Raw genomic sequence first — 10,221 nt, 5'->3', positions numbered from 1 at the left:
TGGAAGCGGGGTGACGTGAGAGAACTTGTGGGAAGGTTGAACACCAGACCGGGCTGCGGCGTTCTGGATGAGTTGTAGGGGTTTAATGGCACAGCAGGGAGCCCAGCCAACAGTGGATTGCAGTAATGCCAGACGGGAGTAACAACAGACTCGCTAGATGGCTACAGTAAGGAGCCGTGGTACAAACAGCTCGCTAGATGGCTACAGTAGGAGCCGTGGTAACCAAACAGACTCGCTAGATTGGCTACAGTAGGAAGCCGTGGTAACCAAACAGACTCGCTAGATGGCTACAGTAGGAGCCGTGGTAACCAAACAGACTCGCTAGATGGCTAACAGTGGAGCCGTGGTAACAACAGACTCGCTAGATGCTACAGTAGGAGCCGTGGTGAACCAAACGAGACTCGCTAGATGGCTACAGTAAGATGCCGTGGACCAAACAGACTCGCTAGATGGCTACTAGGAGCCGTGGTAACAAAACAGACTCGCTAGATGGCTTACAGTAGGAGCCGCGTGGTAACCAACAAGACTCGCTAGAATGGCTACAGTAGGGCCGTGGTACCAAACAGACTCGCTTAGATGGCTACAGTAGGAGCCGTGGTAACCAAACAGACTCGCTAGATGCTACAGTAGGAGCCCGTGGTAACCAACAGACTCGCTAGATTGGCTACAGTAGGAGCCGTGGTAACCAAACAGACTCCTAGATGGCTACAGTAGAGACCGTGGTACCAAACAGACTCGTAGATGGCTACAGTAGGAGCCGTGGTAACCAACACAGATCCGCTAGATGGCTAACAGTAGAAGCCGTGGTAACCAACAACAGACTTCCGCTAGTTTTAGCTAACACACCATCCAACCTAGCTTGCTATTATGAAAATCGAATGTAACAATGCCCCAAAATGTTTTCAATTCGACTTTAGCTTTCAAAAGCAGCTCAAACATAATCTGAACTATAGAGTGCCGTCCGCATAACATACGACGGCTCCCTGCCGCATGTTGGACAACAGCGCATGAATTCTTCCGACAGACAAGCACAGCGAAGCAGTTATCGCCTTGCTCCCACAACGCGTGATAACTGTGAACGCTGCGTGTAACACATCCGGTGTCAGGATAAATAAAACGCAAGGTCTTGCTAACTTTCTTTTAATTATGTTTAATTCCGCAAAACACTGAATGGCAAAGCAATTTTCGTATATACGGGTTCGCTGTTTCACGCCGCAGGATGAACAGAGAACTGTGGAAGTACTCAAATAGTAGTTTTTTATAACTATGCAATTTTATTCTCAACGTGTCCAGTTGGCCTATCACAGTAGAGGTGGGCGTGGTTTAGACTTTGCCCCCCTTTGCTGGCCCTTTGTCCAAGCCCTTGGCGCGTTCTCCTTTGTCCACATCTGGTTGCTGGGTAGAGCACCTCTGTCCTGTGTCCTCCATGATTCTTTACTCAAACAATTCCTTAATATGGTACTGTCCCAGTATTCTAACCTCCTGGTTGGTCTAGAGAGATGCACCCTTCCCCTCTCCAGACTGTCCACAACTTTTATGGCCGGTGTTGGTCAGTCCTTACCCCTACAACACACCCCGCTGTATAGTTTGTGTATGTGTGTAACAAAACATTATTCCTCTTCAACCAATATGCAACAGGCTATTATGCATAAACATAAATCCTAACATAACGGTGCCTAAAACGAGTTGATTCTTCACCCACTCTCATTTCCTGTGTGCTCTATCTAACAAGGCAGAAAGAACAACGGGGAAAACATGTTTACAGATTCCCCGCAATCATGAAACACCATTGGTGACAGTGACACCAATGAGATAAGACTCAAGAACTGTCAGAAAAGCGAAGAAACCTTTTTGCCTGCCAAGAACTGAACCAGACAGCTATCAGTACAGGGTCTGCTACGATCATTTCATCACTGGTGAATCAAGTCTGATCGATTTCTAGTTTAGTTCAGCTGTTATGCTAACCAGGTGTTAACAACACTAAATTAGCTAGATAGTTTAAGTCTAGTCGAGTGAGTTTCGAGTTTGGGGTAGACATTTTTGTCACCATAAAAAGGCACTTTTATACAAATGATTGCATGCTCTATCATCGCATTTGCAGACTAATGTAAACTAGCTAATATTCCTCATGTGATGAGTAGAATGGATATTTTAGGCTATTAAAAAACGCTTAGTGGCATAGATTTATAGGCTATATCAGAGACGTTTCTTTCCTTAGCACAGGAGAAATGTGGCGTTTGATAAACATTTGATGCAATTCTACAACACGTTATAAGCGTTATATGACGAGACATTAGCAGAATATTTTAATATGAGGGTAGCCTACACTTACTCTCTAACAACATATCAGAAAAACACCTTGTCTTGAATGCAACTATGTAATCTAGAATATTACCTTCATTTGACAAAAACTGGACTCCTTCTAGCCATGACCAATAAAATGGAACTTTTGGCCATCAAGGAAAACGCTATGTCTGGCGCAAACCCAACACCTCTCATCACCCGAGAACACCATCCCACAGTGAAGCATGTGGTGGCGCAGCAGGACTGGGAAACTGGTCAGAATTGAGGAATGATGGATGGGGCTAAATACAGGGAAATTCTTGAGGGAATCCTGTTTCAGTCTTCCAGAGATTTGGAGACTGGGATGGAGGTTCACGCCTTTCAGCAAGACAATGACCCTAAGCATACTGCTAAAGCAACACACGAGTGGTTTAAGGGTAAACATTTAAATGTCTTGGAATCGCCTAGTCAAAGCCCAGACCTCAATCTAATTGAGAATCTGTGGTTTGACTTAAAGATTGCTGTACACCAGCGGAACCCATCCAACTTGAAGGAGCTGGAGCAGTTTTGCCTTGAAGAATGGGCAAAACTCCCAGTGGCTAGATGTGCCAAGCTTATAGACACATACCCCAAGAGACTTGCAGCTGTAATTGCTGCAAAAGGCGGCTCTACAAAGTATTGACTTTGCGGGGTGAATAGTTATGCACACTCAAGTTCTGTTTTTTTTGTCTTGTTTCTTAAAATATTTTGCATCTTCAAAGTAGTTGGCATGTTGTGTAAATCAAATGATACAAACCCCCCAAAAATCTATTTAAATTCCAGGTTGTAAGGGAACAAAATAGGAAAAATGCAGAGGGGGGTGAATATTTTCGCAAGACACTGTACATGTAATAGGCTGCACTTCTTTAGAATTATGAAGCCTTGTAGATTGAGTCATTGAGCTGCAGTGAACCATTCATTATGACGCCTTGTAGATTGAGTCATTGAGCTGGAGTGTACCATTCATTATGAAGCCTTGTAGATTGAGTCATTAATTATGGAGCCTTGTAGATCGAGTCATTGAGCTGCAGTGAACCATTCATTATGGCGCCTTGTAGATTGAGTCATTAATTATGGAGCCTTGTAGATTGAGTCATTGAGCTGCAGTGAACCATTCATTATGGCGCCTTGTAGATCGAGTCATTGAGCTGCAGTGAATCATTAATTATGGAGCCTTGTAGATTGAGTCATTGAGCTGCAGTGAACCATTCATTATGAAGCCTTGTAGATTGAGTCATTGAGCTGCAGTGAACCATTCATTATGGAGCCTTGTAGATTGAGTCATTGAGCTGCAGTGAACCATTCATTATTTATGAAGCCTTGTAGATTGAGTCATTGAGCTGCAGTGAACCATTATTTATGAAGCCTTGTAGATTGAGTCATTGAGCTGCAGTGAACCATTCATTGGGATGTACTGCTGTCTGATCTGGCTGTTGTTCACCCAATAGAAATACACACANCTTTTGATTTTGACCCCCCCTTTGTTCAGGGACACATTATTCCATTTCTGTTAGTCACATGTCTGTGGAACTTGTTCCGTTTATGTCTCAGTTGTGTAAATATTTGTATGAACATAACAAGATTCAACATGTTAAGTTTGCTGAAAATAAACGGAGTTGACAGTGAGAGGACGTTTCTTTTTTTGCTGAGTTTATAATCCATGGTATACAAGGATGTACCCTTTTTCTCTTGGGACCTCTTCAACTGCAGACAGGGTTTGACAGCTCTCTGTATCTGAGGACAGAAAACATCACAAAGAGACAGGCTGCATTATACTCAAGTTAAACAGCCCTGAATATTATGTTGCTATATCTCTGTGTTCACTTTTTCTCACTAGGGAACTGGAGAATATTTTCATAATTTCCTCCCACAAAGGTACCTGCCCTATTCAGTGTAGCCCTTCTGTGACAGCTGGAACTGCTAGCTAATCCTTTCACCATCTTCCATGGCTGTTAGCTAGCTACCTAGCTACAAATGTATTTGGAGTTACAATGATAAATACACCAAGATAGCTAGCTATGATAGCAAGCTGGTGATATTGAATTCACTTAGCTAGCTATACAGTATGTAAAGTTAGCCAACTAGCGAACATTGCTTTAGCAGCTCATTTGAGTTAGCCTGCACACTAAGTTTCTGTAGCAAGCTTGTTTTTGATAATTTTCTAAATATATTTACTTACTTGGATAGGTTCTCCAACTGCCTTTTTCTGGGTCCTTAGAAAAACGAAATAATGGGCAATCTTCCCGAAGTTACTGGTGGTAGCAAAACACAGACTGACTTTGATCTTCCAACATAGTGCCTGGTTCGGTGGCTAGGTGATTTGTGATTTGTGGCAAAACTGCAAGCCCTCTATAGCCATTAATATATTTACTTCCTTGCTGTCCCCAGTCCACCTGGCCTTGCTGCTGGACTGAACGTCTAGCTATAAACAGTTACAACAAGACAAGAGGTCAGAAACAGAACCCTTGTGTCGTGTGCCTAACGTTAAAAACCTTGGGGAATAACCCCGGGTAAAGATGACAAAAAAACCGGTAAAAGGGGGCCCTTTCTACCAGGACTACATCCAGTGACTCACCCTTAGAACATCTGCTCTGCCGATGTCTGGTTCTGTTAAATATTCCCCTACTGTATGTCTGCTGTTGGCCAATACAGGGCGTTTTCATCGTCCAATAATTGGCAAACCGTTCAGAAACGAAACTGGGATGGACTTCTGAATTGTCCAAGAGAAAACTCTCGTTTGCTCTATCCCGTCTGTGTCTCGTTTACGTTTCCGTAACGAAAGACCGCACTGCCACTTCCGTTCGGCGTAGATCTGATGACGCCATTACGTAGAAACGCAAGATAGTTTACCACATTCCACTGTCTTGTCTAATCTTATGATGAAAGAATCATCAATGTGACAAGGTATTCCATTCATGTTCATAGGCCATTTTCAGACCAACATAAAACAAAGGATAATCAACTCGGGCTCTATGGGAAAATAAATCAAAACACCGTGGAAAGTCAGTCCGCTAGTGCGTCATGTTAAACAACACCTTCCACGTCCTTCATTATTTTCCCATAGAGCCCCTCGTATTAGCCCTTAACATACCATGCCTATAAACTTCACACACTTGCTGCCACGAGAAATGGGTTCAACAATCCATTAAGTAGCTAGCAAGTTGCTAGATGCTACAGTAGTGAAGCCGTGAACCAAACAGACTCGCTAGATAGCCACAGGTAGGAGCCGTGTAACCAAACAGACTCGCAGAGGGGATGGCTACAGGTAGGAGCCGTGGTACAAACAAAGACTCGCTAGGTATGGCTACAGTAGGAGCCTGTAACCAAACAGACTCGCTAGATAGCCACATAGAGCCGTTAACCAAACGACTCGCTAGCATGGCTCATAGAGCCGTGCGTAACCAAACAGACTCGCATAGATAGCCACAGTTAGGAGGCGTTGGAACCAAACAGACCGGCTAGATGGCTACAGTAGGAAGCCGTGTAACCAAACAGACCACTAGATGGCACATAGGAGCCGTCGTAACCAAACCCAGACTCGCTAGATACCACAGTAGAGCCGTGTAACCAAACAGCACTCGCTAGACGCTTACAGTAGGAGCCGTGGGAAATTTAACATTACATTTAAGTCATTAGCAGACGCTGTCTTATCCAGAGCACTTACAAAGGGTGCATTCACCTTTATGACATTCCAGTGAACAGCCCTTTACAATTAGTGCCATCTAAATCTTTAAGGGGGGGTCAGCAAGGATTACTTTTATCCTATCCTAGGTATTCCTTAAAAGGTGGGTTTCAGGGTGTCTCCGGAAGTGGTGATTGACTCCGCTGTCCTGGCGTCGTGCAGATTTGTTCCACCATTTGGGGGCCAGCAGCATCGCACACAAGTTTTGACTGCTGAGCGGGAACTGTACTTCCTCCAGTGGCTAGGAGGCGAGCAGGCCAGAGGTGATGAACGCATGCCTTGTTGGGGGTAGGCCTGATCAGAGCCTGAAGTACTGAGGCCTTCCCCTTCACAGCCTCCTAGCAAGCACCATGTCTTGTAGCGGATGCAGCTTCCAACTGAAGCCAGTGGAGAGAGCGGAGGAGCGGTGACTGAAGAGAACTTGGGAAGGTTGAACACCAGACGGGCTGCGGCGTTCTGGATGAGTTTAGGGGTTTAATGGCACAGGCAGGCGAGCCCAGCCAACAGTGAGTTGCATAATCCAACGGATAACCAAACAGACTCGCTAGATGGCTACATAGGAGCCGTGTAACCAAACAGACTCGCTAGGATGGTACAGTAGAAGCCGTGTAAACCAAACAACCTCGCTAGATGGCTACAGTAGGAGCGTGGTAACCAAACAACTCGCAGGATGCCTACAGTTAGGAAGCCGGGTAACCAAACAACTCGCTAGATGGCTACAGTAGGAGCCGTGGTAACCAAACAGACTGCGCTAGATGCTACAGTAGGGAGCCTGTAACCAAACAGACTCGCTAGATGGCTACAGTAGGAGCCGTGGTAACCAAACAGACGCGCTAGATGGCTACATAGGAGCCGTGGTAACCAACAGACTCGCTAGATGGCTACAGTAGAGCCGTGGGTAAACCAAACAGACTCGCTAGATGGCTACAGTATGAGCCGTGGAAACCCAAACAGACTCGCTAGATGGCTACAGTAGAGCCGTTGGTAACCAAACAGACTCGGCTTAGATGGCTACAGTAGACCGTGGTAAGCAAACAGACTCGCTAGATGGCCTACAGTAGAGCCGTGGTAACCAAACAGACTCCCTAGTGGCTACCAGTAGGAGCCGTGGAAGCCAAACAGGACTCCCTAATGCTACGTTAGGCGCGTGGTAAACCAACAGGATTCGCTGATGGCTAGCAGTAGGAGCCGTGTAACAACAACAAGACTCGCTAGTTAGCTAAACCCAAACCATCATTCCTAGCTGCTATTATGAAAAATCGAATGAACAATGCCAATAATGTTTTCATTCGACTTGCTTTCAAAAGCAGCTCAAAACATAAGAACAGAAAACTATATATGCTCGCAAGTAACATACGACGCTCCTGTCCGCCATTTGGAAGACCAGCGCATGAATTCTTCCGACAACGGCAGAGTTCTACCCCAAACTGCGTGATAACTGAACGCTGCGTGGACACATGCCGGGTCAGATAATAAACGCAAGGTCTGCTAACTTTCTTTTAATATGTTTAATACCGCAAACACTGAATGGCAAATGCAAGTTCGTAATACGTGTCGCTGTATTCACCGCGCAGATGAACAGAAACTGTGGAAGTACTCAAATGAGTAGTTTTTATACGATGACAATTTTATTCTCAACGTGCTCCAGTTGCCAATCACAGTAGAGCTGGGCGTGGTTTAGACTTTGCCCCCTTGCGGGCCCGTTGTCCAAGCCCCTTGGCGCGTTCCTTTGTTCCACATCTGGTTGTGGGTAGAGCCACCTCTGTCCGTGTCCCCCATATCTTGTACTCAAAAACAATTCCGAATATGGTACTGTCCAGTATTCTAACCTCCGGTTGGTCTAGAGAGATGCACCCTTCCCCTCTCCAGACTGGCACAACTTTTATGGCCGGTGTTGGGTCGATCCTTACCCTTCTACACACACCCCCGCTTATAGTTTGTGTATGTGGTGTAACAAAACATATTTCCTCTTTTTTTTCGTTTTTAACCATATATGCTAACAGTTATTATGCTATAACATAAATCCGTAACGAAAGGTGCCTACAAACGAGTTGATTCTTCACCACTTCAATTTTCCTGCGATGCTCATATCTTGAACAAGGCAAGAAAGACAACGGGGAAAACGATGTTTACAGATTCCCGCAATTCATGAAACCACATTGGTGACAGTGACACCATTGAGATAAGACTCCAAGAACTGTCAAGAAGCGAAGAACCTTTTTCCTGCCCAAAACTGAACCCAGACGCTATTCACCCGTCAGGCTGCTAACGTTCATTTTTCATCCCTGGTGATCAAGTCTGATCGATTTCTAGTTAGTTAGTGTTATTACCAGTGTTTAAAAAGCACTAAATTACTAGATAGTTATGTTCTAGTCGAGTGAGTTTCGAGTTTTGCGGTAGAAATTTTTGTCACCATAAAAGGCACTATTATAACAAATGATTGCAGCCTCTATATCTCGGCTTTGCAGACTATGATAACCTAGCTATATTCCTCCATGTGATGCGTAGAATGGATATTTTAGCTATTAAAAAACGCTTAGTGGCATAGATTTATAGGCTATATCCCAGAGACTTCTTTCCTTAGCACGAGAAATGTGGCTGTTTGATAAACATTTTGATGCAATTCTACAAAACCGTACTTATCAGCTTATATGCGGACATTTCGGCAGAATATTTAATATTGAGGTGCCTACATTACTCTACTAACATAATTCAGAAGAAACACCTATTCTTTGAATGCAACTATGCTAATCTAGGAATATCCTTCATTTGGACAAACTGAGGACTCTTCTAGCCATGACCATTAAAATGGGAAACTTTTGGCCATCAAGAAAAGCGCTATGTCTGCGCCAAACCCAACACCTCTCATCCAACACCGAGAACAACCATCCCACAGTCGACAGCATGAGTGTGGCGGCAGGCAGGACTGGAAACTGGTGCATGATTGAAGTAATATGGATGGGGCTAATATACAGGGAAATTCTTGAGGGATCCTGTTTTCAGTTCTTCCAGAGATTTGAGACGGGGGATGGAGGTTCCAAAAACTGTTCGCAGACATGCCCTAGCATATGCTAAAGCCAACGAGTGGTTAAAGGTAAACATTTAAATGTCTTTGAAATCGCCTAGTCAACGCCCACGACCGCTCATCTAATTGGGAATCTTGTGGTTGACTTAAAGATTGCTGTACCCGCGACCCAATCAACTTTGAGGAGCTGGACAGTTTGCCTGAGAGAATTGGCAAAATGCCCAGTGCTAGATGTGCCAGAGCTATAGACGACATTACCCCAAGGAGACTTGGCGCTGTAGATGCTGCAAAGCGCTCTGACAAAGTATTGACCTTCGGGTGAATAGTTTGCACATACACATTCTGTTTTTCTTGCTGTTTTCCTTAAATATTTTGCATCTTCAAATAGTGGCATGTTGTGATAAATAAATGATTAAAACCCCCCAAAAATCTATTTAAATTCCAGGTTGTAAGGGAACAATATAGGAAAAATTGCAGAGGGGGTGAATAAATTTTATCGGCAAGGAACTGTACATGTAATAGGCTTGCACTTCTTTAGAATTATGAAGCCTTGTAGATTGAGTCATTGAGCTGCAGTGAACCACATTATGGACGCCTTGTAGATGAGTCATGGCTGGCATGAACCATCATTTTAAGCTCGCTCAGCTAGCAGTGACCCTCACAAGGACTCCAATCTCACTGAGCCTTCTAGATTTGCAGATCGAATTAATTAGAATGGCCGTTGTCCTACATGCCGATCTATCCTGAGCTACGAATAGAATTACATATCAGGTTATCGCGCCTGAATATAATGAAGATTCAGTGTATCAATCTACAGCGTATCTTATGTAAATTTCAAAGGCCATTATGCAAGCTGGCAAGTATAGAAGAATCCATTCGCATTACTACTCTCGGTCGCGCCTATGGTAGATCGATCTCATCCTCAGAAAGTCCTGCTAAATAATATTGCTACGCCTTGAATGCATGACCTTAGAGTTCATATGATATGTCATTTGCAATGAGGATCACCAGCATGCTCCTTATGAACCTGTAGATTGCGCATAATGAAGCGCTTGCTCCAAGATTACATTCCATATATGCGCCTTGTATAGATGAGTTCGAATCAGTCTGCAGTGAACCATGCATTATTTAATGAAGCCTATGTAATTATCATTGAGCTGCAGTACCCATTATTATAAGCCTTTGTAATTGA

This window comes from Salvelinus sp. IW2-2015, unplaced genomic scaffold (genome assembly GCF_002910315.2).
Source record: "Salvelinus sp. IW2-2015 unplaced genomic scaffold, ASM291031v2 Un_scaffold3295, whole genome shotgun sequence".
NCBI lineage: Eukaryota > Metazoa > Chordata > Actinopteri > Salmoniformes > Salmonidae > Salvelinus > Salvelinus sp. IW2-2015.
This window is presented reverse-complemented; position numbering follows the sequence as displayed.